Raw genomic sequence first — 17,877 nt, forward strand, 5'->3', positions numbered from 1 at the left:
CCATGGTGTGAGAGCCACCACAAATAAATGATTCCCTTACCCTTCATCTCATTACTACTATTCCCCCTCCCTTTTTAGGAATAATATAATTCTTCAAAATTATCAAATCAATTTAACTTTCAATAAGCATTAGCATATTAATGCCTATAGATTATAATTAAATATTTTTAATGAAAGGAAAATTTGTAATCGATAGTGATAAAACATTTGTTTTTAAAAGAGCAGAATATCATTTGTATCATGTTTCGCTACTACTAAAGAAACTAATTGTTATGACAAAGTTAGGTTGGTCAAATTTTTACCTGGCAAGTTTAGAATGTATAAGGAACCGGCCCCTATATACATCTATATATAAAAACATATGTATGGAAACATATGATGTTCTATTCTTTAATAATATTTAAGAAAATAATATGGTAAAGCCATACATTCAAAAGAATAGTCTAGAATAATCTAATTTACATATGAATTATAGAACACAAAGTCCACTATAAAAGAATCAGATTTTTTCTCGGCATTCCAATTTCCAGGAGGTTTGACCAAAATGAAGTTCGGTTTCATTTAACAATGAAGTGATATTTAAAATTTAGGAATCAAATCAGAACAATCTAGTCTTAGGCCTTATACCAACCTTGGCCAAGCTCGATATCAAGCGGTATGACGTCAAATTTTCACTTGAGGTTATAGATCTTAAGTAGAATATAAAGCTGCATCACATATGAACCAACATTTCCAGATATTTATATCTAATAGTAATAGTGGATATCAAAGAATAGTGGCTAACCAATGGGTTACACCCCTCGAAGAAAGTAACTAAAAAAATGGCTGTCAAATAAATAAAAAAACTTATTCATAATAAAATCTGGTTATTACAATGCATTTTTCAAAAGAGTGCATCTAATCGATGAAAGCAAAGAAATAAAACTTAATATACAAATATACCCTGAAAGCTAATTGATAGCAAAATAGGCAAGGTGGTTTAGAAATATTGTACAAATTAAAAAGATATATTATATTATCATTACTTACAATTTATAATTACATTATTTTTTATAGCAACAAGAAAATATAATTTAAGAATTAATCTTTTAATGAGAGCACCGAGAACTGATGCTCTTCCTTAGAATTTGTGTTAACCACGATGATATATAAGTTAAATTTATGTAAGTTAGTAATAATAATTAGTTAAAATTTGAAGATTTACCTAGTTTCTGAATTATATATTAACCATTTGTTTATAGCAACAAAAAAAGTATGATATTTTATTTATTTTATGTTAAGAGCAATCGTATGAGTATAGTTACGGCATGGATAGGAAATGAGAAAACTACCGCATTACTAATTTCCCGAATAGAATTGGAAAATGATTGGACTAAATACTGCTGTTACTAAAAAATCTACAGAGTCATTTAACTATATAAGTATATATCTTATATGACTCTGTAGATTAATTTTTTTTTTATTAATGAGATACACTTTTAACCCTTCATGATCGACAACCACTGTATTGTACAAGCAAACTACTTTTTAATCTTCATATTTAATATCATTTTTATAGTAGTTTGAAGATAAAACAGACAAAATAAATAAAATATAATTCGAAAGACCGATAACTGTCTTCCAGCGGATGTTCTTCGTGTCCGTGACGTGCCTGGTAGCCGCTGATAAAATAGCCAAACACTGGAAGGACCTTTTTACACCGGTCCAAAATTAAGAAAAAAATTGAAAATAAATTTATATTATAGAGATTTTAAAGATTTAGTAATGGCTTTCTGTAAACTATTCTTCAGTTATTGAGAAATTTGATATTTTGTCTAAAATTGTAAAAGATAGTTTAAAAAAAAAAACTATTATAAAAGAAGATTTTTTAATTAACAATATGACTGTTATTATTAATTAAAAAAGTAAATAAAGTTCTTCTAATGCTAATATTTATTATAATAATATTTATAAGCTTAATCAGTATATTTAAAGACAAAATTACAAACCAAAATAGTAAAATCTGGATTAAAATCATAGAAACTAGTCTGAACTTGTTACAGAATTTAGCATAAATATAAATATAATTGAAGTACTTTTCCTTTTATATAGATTTAAGTCGCTAACGGTCCTAGTAGCTCTTCAATTCAAATAATCATATACATCTTCTTAGAAGATTAATAGAATGTGGTTATAGAAAAATCAATAAATAATTTTATCAAATATTTTTGGCTGAAAGTTGGAATGACTATCTCTGGGTACTATTTTTGAATATAATCTTATACATTAGTCACCAAAATTACTAAATGCCTTCCAGTTTGTAATTATATGGTGATAATTTTTTTAAAATAAATTTGGCAAAAAATCATCAGTCAATAAATAAAAATCAGATAGTGAATCATTACTGAGTATTTCTTGTCTACCTTATTTAGCTTATCAAAAATACCTTTTATACTGAACTAATTTATTCATTTTCTTGAATAATCAATTAAGAATTAATATACCCTATTGAGTATGGAATTATGGTAAAATTTTGATTGATAAAGATCTGTTGCTACATTATTAGTTTATGAGTAAAAATGTAAATAAAATATACCAGAAAATATATTATCAGACAAAAAAAAAGATCAAATAAAATCGATCTAACTATAAATCAGCACATATTAATTTTATTAAATTAAACATCTTTGTTCACAAATTCATAATAAAAGATGTCATCCAGAGAGACAATGTATATAAATCAACAGCAAAAGATCATGACTTAAAACGTAATTATCAAGGTAAGAAGTAATCAGTACATGTACTTGAATTTTTGACAAAATTTATTTGAATTTAATGAAGTTTGAATATTAAATAATATTGGCAAGTAATTTATTCCATTATAGATGATTGCCTTTTTACTTCAAAACCTTTTTAATTCAACTTAAAATTGAGTAAAAATATATCAATTCATAGAGTGTCCGTTAATATTTTTTGAAACCGCGAATAAATATTAATATAAGGGTAAACTATCTTCTAACAAATCGCAAATTGTCAGAATATATAGGGTGCAGCTTGGAAAAAATAGAAATTACACATATTTGTATTTGTGGCTCTTTTTTGGGGTTTGAGTTAGAGGGGTATTTTGCAAGTATCAACTTGTTGAAACAAAATTGTCCAGGGGAGTTGAGAATTGTCTGTTATTAAATCTTTTTTCAAAATGCTTGTTCCTTATTAACAACTTTCAACACATTTTTATTATTACTTATTTTATTTATATTATTTGTGAGTATTAATAAATATTATTATTAGTTATATATAGACAAATTCATATACCATATTTTTATATGCATTCTTTATCACATTCTTGTGCTTATTCTTTGGTTTTAGTTAATTTTCAAATTAAGTGTATTGTAAGAGTGTTTAAAACAAGTCAGTATTTTAATTTTCTTAGAAGTATAAAGTGAAAATTTCATAAAGTTATTTGATTATTTTCGAAGATAGAATAGACGTGCATCTTAATGACTTGGCCAGTAGGGTATACTTGTAAGGCCAGAAGGTTGAAAAAAAAGTTGCCACAAACCTCATTTAGTAGAGTTAAATACAAATACTTGAAAACAGATTGCAGAATAAAATTAAATAAAAAAACTTAAATACTTTTGTTTTGCTATATTATATTGATTTTTTCTTTTTGTTCTATTTATTTGTATTAGTATATGTTCTAGCTACTGTGTGTTGCTACTACTACATATTTCTAGCTAATATTGTCAAATATATTTTGTTAATAGTTTCACCTTATTGTTGGTAAAGAAACAGATTGCAAAATAAAATTAAATAAAAAATCAAAGAGATAAAAAAATATATTTTTTTGATGTACATAATGCTCATTAGCTCTTAGCAAAATTATTTATACGTAAAAATGTACTTTTTTTATATTTCTCGGTTTTTATTCGTGTGAAATGCCCTACCGTCTGATATATAGTTAGAAAGAAACCAAAACAATACAATGAGCGCCGAGGGACCCGACAACAGGCCAAGGGCGCCTTGGGTGAGGTCATAACATATGTGTATGCAAGTCGCGTCGATGGCATCCAGTCGCAATGACAAAATCCTCCTGTTTTAACTTCCACAATTCATTAAAAACATTCGAGAACTGAGAACGATAAAAGAATATAAAGGATACTTGTAATAAACACGTGCTTACTTTACATTATTTCCACTTGTTAAAAAATCCGCCATTAGACCTGTCTATGCCATAAACTAATCAACACGTCTCTTTATCAATACGAATTGAATGTTTTTTGAATTATTCAAACCGGTTGATCCATGTTCCCGAAATCGTCGACAAAAATTTGTATCCGCACTCACTCACTCACACACATACATACATCCATTCTTTCTAAGGTATGCCAAAATGTTCACAAACCTCTAAAACGTAAAGATATATAAAAATTTTGATTTTTAATTTTTTGCGATTACTATAACTTACCCTACTGGAAGTTAAAAAACAGATTAAGTAATAAAATGCAATCAACTTTTAGACTTATTAAAACTGTAATAATTAGAAACTCTGCAAGATTTATCCTGTATTTTCTTACCTCTTTGCTTTGAAGGAATGCTAAAAATATGTATATTATTTCACAGAATGGTTCTAAATATAACGTACACATGTCCTGTTCTGAAAGTTTCAATGCAAACGGCACCTCTTAAAAGTTATTGATATAGGTAGCAATTTACCTTTGAATGAGCGAAATATATATTCAACATTCGACAAACATTACATATTATAACGAAACATAATATTTATTAATAATCTTAAAAATTATGTAAATATTAATAATCAAAAGATCCATAGCTACATAAGATAAATCCTGCAACAAGTAACGCAAAGAAATATTACTTTTCTGATTTTGTTATTCCTCAATATGCGATTACAATCTGTTTTTATAATAACAACAATATTTAGTAATTATGAATAATAATAAGCAAAGTCAAAAAAAAATTCCATCCAGAATTTACCCAAAGGTATCTACATTTTTGTGATAATTGGTTTTTACATAAAGTAAATAGTGGTGTATGGCATCGTGCATTTAGGTAAATAGCTGAAACTTCCTGTACCAAAAATTAAATTTTTTAAAAAAGATTAAATATATTTTAAACTTTTAAAAAATCAGATTTTTGAGAAATTTTAAATTCTCGAAAAAAAATTACTTTTTTGGGAAAAAATGTTTTTACAAACACACACACATACATCCATTTTTTCTAAGGTATGCCAAAATGTTCAGAAATCCTGAAACGTAAAGATATATAAGAATTTTCATTTTCGATTATTTTGCAATTTTAGGTAATTTATTTAACTCATATCACATTTTTGTGATAATTGGTTTTTACATAAAGTAAAACTAGTGCAAACTTAGGCAAATAGCTGGAACTTCCTGTACCAAAAATTATTTTTTTTAAAAAAGATTAAATATGTTTTAAACTTTGAAACAATTAGATTTTTGAGAAACTTTAAATTTTTGAAAAAAAAAATTACTTTTTTGGAACAAAAACTTTTGGAAAAAAATGTTTGTACAAACACACACACATACATCAATTTTTTCTAAGGTATGCCAAAATGTTCAGAAGCCCTGAAACGTAAAGATATATAAGAATTTTCATTTTCCATTATTTTGCGATTTTAGGTAAATTATTCAATTAATATCAGTTTATGAATAAGTAGCTAAATACATTATTAAACGGAATAAATTATATTATATCTAGTAATACCAATTAAATAACAACAATTGATTACATGATCAGGAAAACCCGGAGATAAAGATAGACAAATTGAAAGTGATGAGAATGTTGGAAAAAGATGAGATCTTGAGGATATCGGTGGGAAATCAGAAAGTGGAAGATTTGGATATAACTTCTAGTACTTGCTAAGCATCTGAACCATTAAAAGAGAGACAAAATTGTACTGGACAAGAAAAGAAAAGGAAATTAGACCAGATCCATATTGTAAAAAGAGTTCCTTCTCTACGATGTTATATTGAAAAAATAAGGGTCTAAAGAAACAGAAAAATGCATATAATCTACGATTTACTTCAGAAGTAAAAATAGAGGAAAGTGAATTCAATATAGGTAAAAAATGCTGTTTTTACATCCCAGATTTGACGTCGGGTAGAAGACCAATATTAGTATTAATAACAATTAATAAAAATGTATATGTTCCAAATACTTGATACAAACAACCTATGCAACATCAAAATAATATAATTCTATTCAAGGGAAACAATATTTTTGTGAGTATACCAGTAACAAATGGAGCTGCCTTATGTTTTCGACATTTTAAAATTACAGAAAAAGTTACTCAGCCTATATATTATTGATACAAATACAAACAACCAAATCCAATTTAGAAACTCACGATATCATAAATCGAGATCCTTACGAAACATTTTATAGCAATCTCTATACTATAGAATATATAGGAATTATATTGCTATAGAGTCTATACCAATATAATTCCCCATCAACTTATTAACTGATATTAACAGACCTCATTAAATGATGTTATTAAAATATTATAATAGTTGATTCTTATAAATTAATAACCAATAAAATGTTCAAAGTTATTTAGTACAACTCAGAATTAATTACTTGAAAACATATTTTATAATAAGCTTATCGAAAGAATGCATCAGATTAATGGTAATAAAATGCATTTAACTTTCTATATAAATAAACAACAACAAATACCACTTATAAAGAAAACAGTACGATATTGTTGATACTCACTTTTTCTATATAACTGCTATTTTATGTAAAATTATTAATTTTTAAAGCAAAATATTAGCTGATCTTAAAACAATATTACTTACTAATTTTACTACTTCTTTATTATAAACACTATAAAAACTGCATAGATAAGATTTTTTTCCGATGTGATAAATTAGATTTGAGAAGTGAGATCGACAATTTTTATACAAAACTCGTGTTAAAAAAACATTGAAAAAATAGAAGCAAATTGCTTTTGATTTTTATGGTTCAAGTGGATCATTTGAATGGAGAAAACAGTTGCAAAACCCAAATGCTTTTTAAGTATTGACTCCTGAAAAACTCATTGATTGGTGTTTTTGAGTGATTCTTAATAATATATCATCAGATCTTTTTAGATTTATTTATTAAACTCATACAAGATAATTTAATTGTGAATCTTGGTAGGTGGAAATGATAAAAAAAAATCAATTTACTTTAAAAATTTGGTGTAATGTTCATTTGTATTATGTCTTTATATCTTTAAAATGATGCTGTTATTCTTATTTTTGATTTTTCTAAGTTTGTCTTATACTTTGGCTTTCAATTCTTTATATTTTGTCTTATAGGATAAAATGTCCACCATCTGCCAACATCTTTGTATTTTAATCCTTCTAAGGCACACTTTTCTGAATATAGATTCCTTTACCAAATGTGGTAGAACAGTAGAGTTAAGGTAATGCAAGTTAACTAATTTATATATTATAAATAAATCAAAATTTATCAGAAAAGCAATAATGCAAAGTCACGAATTCCGACACCAGTTTTACCATAAGTTAAACTGAATGCCTACATTAATTTTGCAACACTTGCACCTTAACAGGAGTTCTGCAAATGTCTAATGTTCTAATGTCGTTATTTCTTGCAAAACAGTTGCCAAATATCATTCTTCAGCAAATGCGAGCACAATACGAGTTAGATCATTAGACTTTCGAAGACCATAAACAATTCTAGAGAATGAGGGCAACGAATATATTTATTTAGAAAGAACACATGTCGAACTGGCGAGAGTAGTTCTTATTCATAAAACTGCATTTCTCGAGCCATTGACCGTTTTCGAAATGCGGAGACGGAAGATAAAATCAGAAAAGATGACACTGTGTGACAGAAAATAATAATAATTGATTGATTTATTGTTATTTAATATATTGGAAATAAAATTTGGTAATACTAATCAGTCGAAAAATCAATTATGAAATTAGCCCGATTTATTAATTTCAATTAATTTTGATGGTCAGTGGATTCTCCTCACTTTAGCTTATAGAAATTTTAGAATATTTTGATAAATAAATCTATATAAATATTTTTCTTTTTGGTGATACCGATTCTAGTGTTAATGTTAATACGAGGACTTATGCAGGATAGTTTTGAATTGGTCATAATTTTTAAAAGTTTTCCATTTTTTACAGGTTTGGATTAGCTTACATGCGATTGAGGTAAAAAGAATCACCTAAACTGGCGAGGTATGAATAATAAGAAAATAGTAAATAAAAATGTAAAAAAAGTTAAAATTATACAAGAGATAAATTAAATTGATAGTCTTATGAAACAAAACAATTCAATTAATTTATATTATGAATTCTAATTTTGTTGTTCAACCTAATAATTGCATCGTATTGATCGAATAATGTAGGTAATACTCTATAAAACTCTTTTAAAATTAAAAATAAAATAGTGGATCTTCTTGCTCCTGACTATTTCTTTTTACTCCCGCCTATAAGACACAAAAAACAAAAAAAACATATTTCTACAATGATAGGAGTTCTACTGAATATATAATATATAACCTAATAATTAAACTGCATCTCATGTAGATAACACTCTATAAAACCCTTTCAAAATTCAAAGTAAAATCGTGGATCATTTTGCCCCTAACTTTTTAAACCGCCTGTGAAGTACAAAAAACCAGTTGACAAATTTTTGACAAGAAAAAAAAGAAAAACATATTTCTACAATGATGGGAGTTTTACTGAATATAGTCAGATAGTAGGTTTTTAATTTGTGTTATTTGTTGTGATATAATTGGTTTGTTTTTTGTTGAATATAATTGATTAAAATTAAATTGGATCTTTGTGCTTCGCCTCTATGACATATTAATGATAACCAATTTTAAACAGCCCATTACTTTTAAAGTCCAGATTTGATATTAGTTCTTAGGGATTCTACAACAAGAGGTAATGGGCCGTATATTTAAAAAATAAATAAATAAATAAATCAAAATAATAATCTTTTTTTAGTATGGAAATATACTTTGCTGTCCTTTTCAAATAAAATTAATCAAGAATTACAGGTCCTCGATTACTTATCGAGATGTGATAATACGAAACTTATAAAGCTTCTCGATTATTATAAGTCCGATTCTGTATTTTTAAGATTATTCATCTCTGTCATTTACAATCATACAATATACAATATGAATATACTACTTACTACTTGCTGGGTGGCACATCGCGTCATGTATTGGCGCTGCGCTGCCAAATTTACAATATGAATAACTACTTACTACTTGCTGGGTGGCACATCGCGTCATGTATTGGCGCTGCCAAATATTAGTAATTAATTGTAATTATAAACGTATAGAAGTAGAAATGTTTCGTACTATACTATTACTATTGTCGTGAATGTTTTCGCGCGCTATTCAATGGCACAATAACGGTTGCGGTCAAAGTCTTCGTGTGATGGAATGTGATCATCGGTCACTCGTGCAAGCCAGTCTCATTCTGTGTTAAAATCGTCAATGTCGGCCTTATTCAAAAAAATAGTTTCAAAAAGGTTTAATGTAAGACATCCCTAGCCCTTAAGAGAATTAGGATACAGTATTCACGCGATAGATTTTTGGAGATTTATGAACCTCTCCTCTCCCCTTTGTGGTACATAATGATATATAAAATTGAACCTCCTCCTCCAGCAAACATCATGTGTATTTTAGTAATTTTGGTTTTAAAAAAAAACATTAAAGCCTTTTTTCACTCCACAGATATCCTAGAAACATTTTCACCCACTTAGTGTTAGATGGTAATACTTAAAATGAATCCCACTCCCCCAACAAACATTATGTGGATTTTTCGTACCTAGAAAAAATCTAGAAATTTAGGATTTAAAAAAAGCACATGGTATATCTTACTAGACCAACACCACCCCCCACATGTCATTTCGAGATTTTTCCTCGCGTGATTAAAGAACGCCTTATAAGGAAATGAAGAAAACTTGGAATAATTTGTAAGAACTGATCACAAAATCATTCGGAATTGTAATGCTATACAAAACGTGGCGAAATGTTAAAAAAAGCAAACTCGTTAAGGATATTTTACCTTCTGACCATATTTTTTTTATTAATGCCTTAGGGGCGTCCAATAATTAAGGATCGATTTTTTCAAGATTTTTGGACCCCCTCCCCTTTGATTAAGAAACAATTATAATCAACTTTTCATTTCCAACTATATAAGAAGTTTTTGTATAAGAGTATATGGGTATTTTTCATTATCCCAAGCATGTTCCATATAAAGTAGAGATATAAATGTATAATTGCAAAATGATGACTCAATACAAATAGAATCAATGTTATTTGTACTCTAAAGCAATCAATTTTGTAAATCATACACATTTTAATGTATGTATTCTATATTTTGCAGTTATACACATCTCAGTATGTAATGATGTGTTAAATCATCAATAATCTATCTAGAATAACAGAAAATTATATTAAATACATGATTTATTGATTTTTAGAATATCATTAAAGATATCTATTTAGTTGTATAACATAATTTTATAACTGTTGCATAATAATATAATCACATAACAAAATAGGTTCTTCAAAACAGTAAATAATTGTAATTAGGTGTGCTGAGATATAAGTTAGAGTATTCTCTCATCATATATTATATGACAAACATTTCATGACAATTCAAAATTGAGCTGTTTGTATTAATATTAATGTAAAATTTTAATTTGAGAAATATCTTTATACTGCAATTCATCTATTAATGAAGTAAATATGCCACAAATAAAAAGTAATGAAATATACATAATATATATAAAGAAATAAGGCAAAGTCAAGAATATTCAAAATGTAGACATGTTTTATTGGTGTGACTAGATTTAGAGCTATTAGCGTTTTGGATTATTTAAAAAAATATGAATTAACAAATTGAATCTTTTTCAATGACTCAGCTCCATCATCGGTACAAGAATCATACTTTTTGAAGTAAAATTATACATCTTTAATAAAAGTTCCAACTTTTAAGTAGTAGTAAGTGTATCCATTAATCATCAACATAAATTTCTCTTAAATTTACTTTTTACTCAAATATGATAGTAAACAATGATACAGAAGATACAGACATAAATGTATCACTTATATATCAAAATTTACGATTATTATTTAATACTGCACTGAAATATATTTGTAAAATATCATATTTTAATTTAGATGAATAAACAATCAATTCCTAATTAAATCATCAATTTATTATTTAATTTGGACCATTCAATGCAGACGCCTGATGGCGACACACGAGTAACACGCAGTCCAATGGGACTTTTAAATAATCTACCGGTAAAAGCAAAGAAAATATTGTCCGACATACAAAAAATGAATATTAAAATAATTCTTTTTATATATCAGACGTGTTAATTGGGTTAAACAAAGCATATCCAGTTCCACCCACGTGCCACACGGTAACTGAATGCAAATTAAATGGCAAATTTTACGCTAATTAATCTATTATAATTATTACGCTAATTAATCTGGTTATAATGTACTAAGATCTACAAACGCAAAATATCTCGGATTAACATCGAATTGTTAATAAATTGCAACAATTACTCAATAGCATCCATGCACGCGAAGGAAAAGAGATTTCAAGAAATGCCTGGAATTATTTAATTTAGAATTTTATTGTTGGCGAGAGAAAATTCCATATCTGAATCAAATATACAGTTGCAAAAACCGATGATAGAAAATAGAAAATTGATATTGAATCGTACATTAAGAATACAGTAAGAATAAAATAGCCATGAGATAAATGACATATTCCAATCAAAAGAGTATAGTAGGAAGATGCATTGGATGGTGCTGGTTACCATTAACAATATATTTTAAATTTAATACAAATTGAGGTTTAGGGATTATCTTTCTGCATACAGACTCTGTCTCCAAAAATAATACCATTGATATATTTTATCTTTTTTCGCTAGATTTAGTAAATGTAAAAATACTAAAGTAATTAACACACTTCTTTACATAATAATTATTTTCGGTCACTGTAAATAATGAGGTCAGTTCTGCATAAATTCCATTTTCAGTCCTAATGGCTCACAGCAGAGTATTTAAAGTTAAATCTCTGGAACCTAATTGCAACCCTCAGAATACCTTTCTCCACTAATTTATTTTTACTGGGTATATATTTCATTCGTTTTAATTATCCTTAATGGGGCCTATTTTCGTGAATATCAAGAACCCTAGGTCTTGGCAATGATTCCGTGTTTCTTTGATGATTACTTTCATTTCATTTCACATCATTTGATTCGGTCGCGAACAATTGATTTTCTAATCATTTGCGACGTAATAGAACAAAACCTTCTTCGTCGATTTGTATATTCTCTTTACAATGAGATCAGTAGATTTACGCTACCAGCTTGGAGAGGTTGATGTCAAAACGAAGGTCCAGATATTTAAATGATCAGATCAGATTTTAAGATAAAAAAAATAAACATTGTCCTCTTCTGTTGTCGTATGCCAAATTAAATTTAAATTAATAATTATTATTATATTGAAAGTAAAAAGTATAGAGTGTAAATTATAATTTATATTTTTGGAAAAGTTAACATTGTAAAAGATTGTTATAACGTATGCTCATACTGTATAAACTCAAATATTATTGGTACTAATGAACCACATTTTTTTAAACTTTGTTTTATTCAGCAATCAGAAATACATAAGGATTCCTATAAGCTAAATTGACAATATTTGAGAGCGATGTCTAAGAAGAACTCCAATGAGATCTTCTTAGTTTAACAATTGAAAAGATAATGTTATATTGAAGCTAATCTAAGACTAAATCTAAAGGCCATTGACGTTTCAATCTTCTTACGTCAAATTATTAGGTAATGTCGCCTATTAATGGGTTTGAATGTGATTCCAGTTTACGTTTGTATTTTTCCTTAAATTCTTTGAACGTTAATTGCACCGTTTTCATGTTGAGATCGCTGTGAATGGTTTCATTTGTCACGTACCACGGAGAATTAAGTATTTGTACGTAAAATTTTTGACTGAGTTCTCTGCATTATAGCTATATTTGATTTGTAAGCACATCCTCAGAGCTCAATTCCGTAGGTCCAGATTGATTTAATGATTGATTTATATAGCAGCAACTTGTTTTCAACAGAGAGCTTAGACTTTTTGCAGTAGCCAATCAAATTCTTTCATTTTGATCATTGGTTGTTGCTGTTTTGTCTTTATGTGGCTTTTACAAGTAAGTCTGCTGTAAAAAATAAAACGAAAGAGCAAACATAAAATATTAAACTAAAGAGCAAGGGGCTTGATAAAACATAATCATCTCTCTATGAAATATTTAATTATTTCCATTTTTCTCAACATTTTTCGAATAATCGGGAAATCTCTATCTATCAACTCTTTTTGGCTGTTTTCAAATGTTATGATAAATTGTTGAGCAATGTTTTATTCAATTTTATACGGGTTTTAAAATTCACTACTTTATACATTCCTATGTATGAAAATATTAATATAATTTAACTTTAAACATTTAAATTTATTTTTTGTTAATGAAGCAACAAAGCATCTCGTATATGTATGGATGGCACTATCTCGTATGTGATTGTATGGATAGAGCTTCTAGATTTACTGAAACATTTTTGGTTATATTTGCTTCTTTATTTTTACAAACATATAAGAGAGCAAAACCAGAAAAAAATAAAAATGTTCTTTTTCAATTTTGAAAAAGCAAAAAAAATCTTTATGTATCGTTATGATATTGTTTGGCTACCACTGTTATAAGTACGATGCTGGGAAGAGAAGTTCGCTGACCGATCTGTGAAATTCAGCATTCGCGGAAGAAGGCCAAAAGCTGCCAAAGCAAAGATGTGACAAGACAATACCGATATAACCGACTTAAATAACATTTACCGTTTATGGCAGTTTTAAGGCCTTATATTCGTATGTATAAAATAAAATTTTCAAAATCCACGAAAATATAGTAATAGGTTCTATACCTATATTAGTATAGCAGTCCATGAATGAATCCTGTCTCCGCAAGCATAGTATCAGTGATATTCTATTTTTATAATGAGAAATATATATTTCTAATTAAATTCGTACTTCAGTGCGAAAGTTAATGGAAAATCTATCATTCTAATCTTCTTTGAATTGAATTTAAATTTAATTTTACTCCTTGAAGTGAGTAGAGATTTTCATCATAACTATGATTTGTGTTATTATTATTATAATCATCATCACGAATATTATTATATATACTGACCAAGTAACAAATGAGTAAAAGTTTAACAAAGAGAACTTTATTGGATTCGTTTCTGAAGAAAACTTAAACTGGTTTAAATCTATTGATGATTGAAAAATCGATCATTCTAAGCTTACTTGTCTACTACTAAATATTACCATGATTACCGTTATAAGTATTATTATTATTATTAATATTCTATCAGAAATTAGAAAGCAAAAATAAAACAAAAATCGAGTCAAAAGTCCCCAGAAACAGCACTGATTGTGTTTTTTTTTAAACTTTTGTTTTATAATATTATCAAAATCAGAAACATTTTTGAAGGTGTGAATATTTTTTTTGATTCCTTAAGCCAGTATTTTTCGAAGTAGTCCGAATGGACCTTCCAGGGGTCCAAACAATTTTCATAGGTTTAGCGAAAAAAAAGTTCGTAGTCCACAAAATGAAAATGTGGGTCCACCACAAGGAGGTTTAGCGTTATTACAGATCTCCTAATCGATCAATAGATTGAATACAATAAAATAGTACAAAAAGCTGTAGACTGGACAACATTAGCTAAGAGATGTAAGTTAAACCTTACACAATTTTTGCCAACTTTATTTATTATTTTGTTATTATTTGAAATTCAATTAATAAATGTATAAAATGGTGAATAGAGGACTACTAATGGTAAAGCCCAATAGTTTCACAACAGAAAAAGTTTAAGAACATATTGTTTATACAATAAGCATGTTATTTATATAAAGAAAAATAGTTTTGGATTGGTTTTCTTTGAAAAAAAAATGGGTATTAATTTTCATATTAAGAATATTATATACATAAATACACGTGTTATTGATAATTCAATATTTACATCATAAAAATTTCTTGTGCAGGTCAAAAAATATATATGTTTTTTGATTTTTTGTTTCAATTTAATGGGTTTAATAAGAGCAATTTCCTCCAAAATTAAAATTGATCGTATTCCGTCTACAATTAACTAAAATATGAAGTATTTGATGTATGTTGGCTGCTTTATGACAAATATTTTTTATGAAAAAATCCCAATTTTAAGAAAATAAATATACATAAATAAATATTTTCGAATTTAAACAAACCCCACCCTTTTGATAATATCTCGAAAATGATTGAAGTGCAAAAGTATAATGCTAGGAATGCGAGACTTTCGACTTTTTTCATCTCCATTACATTAGTACATTAAAAATTATATAATAAGTAAATTATTTTTATTCCACAATGTCAATTTATTAGTTAAAAAAAACATCTTTTAAAATTTTATTTACAGTTTACAGGTGAAAGACCTCTGAAAACAAGACATCAGCATTAATTTACCTGACTTGTCATATTTATAACTAACATGCGCCGCAAAAAATCAAACAGTTTTTATGTCGCGTTATTAAATTATCCAATTGTTTTTAGAATCGTTGTTGTTATCGTTATCGAAATCTATATCCATCACGTATATTTCAAAGAATTATTGATAAACTAACGGAAAATTGATATGTGAGAAAGATAATTAACAAATTCGATAATATGTTGTTACAAAATATGAAACGTGATAAGAACTTTTGTCTTTGGTAACAATGATAAGAAAAAGATAATACTCGTAAAAAAATAAAAATTTTGCAATATAAAACCGAAAAATATTATGTATTTAATGCACATACATTTCGTATGTATTGAAGTTTTTTATGTATATTTGAACAGTCATCAGAACAATGTATTCAATAAACTGTTGTGAATAAACTGTTCAACAAACATTTTTAATATTAGATTTTCTTTAATGCCTTTACGTCTACTTTCATGTGCTTTCAATACTGCTTGATATCACACAGGCTGCGGCGAAAATCAAACCAGAAACCCTTTGGATGCAAGACATAATATCTTACCAGACAGGGCATTACCAGTGCGAATAATTAAGAATAATATAATATTACGACGCTCAGAAATGTTGTTTTTATTTATTTTTTTATATTTGTTTTAATGTTTTATTATATGTTTGTTTTTTAAATAAAACACAATGTCAACGAGACATATTTTTAATTATTATGCACTTTATAATAATAAACAAAATAAAATAGTCAAGCTCAAAGTGAACTCGAACACTGATGAGAATTTCAAAAATTTTAAAAAGTAACGTTGATGTTAGATGTCCATCATCATAAGCTCAATTTTATGCAGTTTTCCCATAATCCAAATTTATTTTTTATAGGTTTTTATATTAATATGTTATGATTTAAACACATATGTATATACATATATTAAACAGACTTTTGATAAAAACTCTAACTACAAATTTTCTGTGAAATTATATCAATTTTAATGTTATTGCTACATTCTTTGTATATAATACTTACAACAAAAATACAACTTAAAATCTATACATGTCTAGATTTTCATATTTTCATCTTATTTTCAATTTGCCACCTGACCAATTTTTTTTTATTTATATATTGAATAGCTAGGTGTTTTGCAAGATCTTCAGATTTAATTAGAGTTTACAAATGCTGTCAAGAACGCAACCCAATGATTATACCTTGTAATTATTATATATTTATTTTTAATTATGATTATATTTTTAATTCGCTGCAGCAATGCCTTTAAACGCGATTCTTACTTGAATCACTTTCTGATTACCACTAAGCCACGAACAAGTGCAGAATACTTATTTTGGCAAAATTATTTTTTATCACATCTACATATTAGACCTATCTTAATATTATGGCTTTCACTATTATTATTTATAATAAGAAGGCTTTGGACATTTTTGTTTATAAACCTAAACCGCTTACTAGGTCAACAAAACACAATTTTGCTGAGCCTTATAAATAAAATTTTAAGATTTTTTTTGCGTACTAACCCGCATTTATTCATTATGAGTAATAAATTTATAAATACATATTACAACTTAATAACAATTTAAAATTTTGATAAACAATTCCGATTTTCCAAGAACAAATCACAACACTGATAAGTCGTAAAGTTGCTCGTACCAGTTTTATAGAGATATTTGTTATTCTCGTGAATGTGATGTAATTTCTAATGACGTCAAAAGAATAATAAGAACAGATGAAACTCATATCCACAAACATGTGCCTTAATTAGCTTTTTATGCAAAAAACTTGGATACAATACTATCTTTGAATGAGCAATAGTAGAGTCAACAAATATTTGCAGACTCATTAGTTTAATATATATTATTGACGACATTGTGGTAATTAAAGCGTAATCAAAAGAATTGATAGAATCTTATTCACAGTTTTATTTAAACAATTATTTTGCAAATATTGAAAAAAATATATACTATCTGGAATTTGTACTTCATCAATGGATTTTACCATAGACAAATTTGATAGGCATTCTGGATATGCTTAATGAAAAATATTATTTAAATGAAAGTAATATTGAAGAGCAAACAATGAAATAAAAAATATGACTTTTTATAGGTCTTTTTAGAAAATTATATGAAAAACTGCATAAGTGATTTAATGTAGAAAAATCTATATAATATATAATACTTTGTATGTAATAGATTCTGTACAAATAAAATAATATTGCTTGAATCTTGATCTTGTAACAATTTACAAACCAATGCCATAGATACTTCAATCTACGTATATGCAAATAAATTATTCGCGAA

Source organism: Ctenocephalides felis, unplaced genomic scaffold (assembly GCF_003426905.1).
Source record: "Ctenocephalides felis isolate EL2017-DRISC unplaced genomic scaffold, ASM342690v1 CF-g0.4_SCAFFOLD_01604, whole genome shotgun sequence".
Classification (NCBI taxonomy): Eukaryota; Metazoa; Arthropoda; class Insecta; order Siphonaptera; family Pulicidae; genus Ctenocephalides; species Ctenocephalides felis.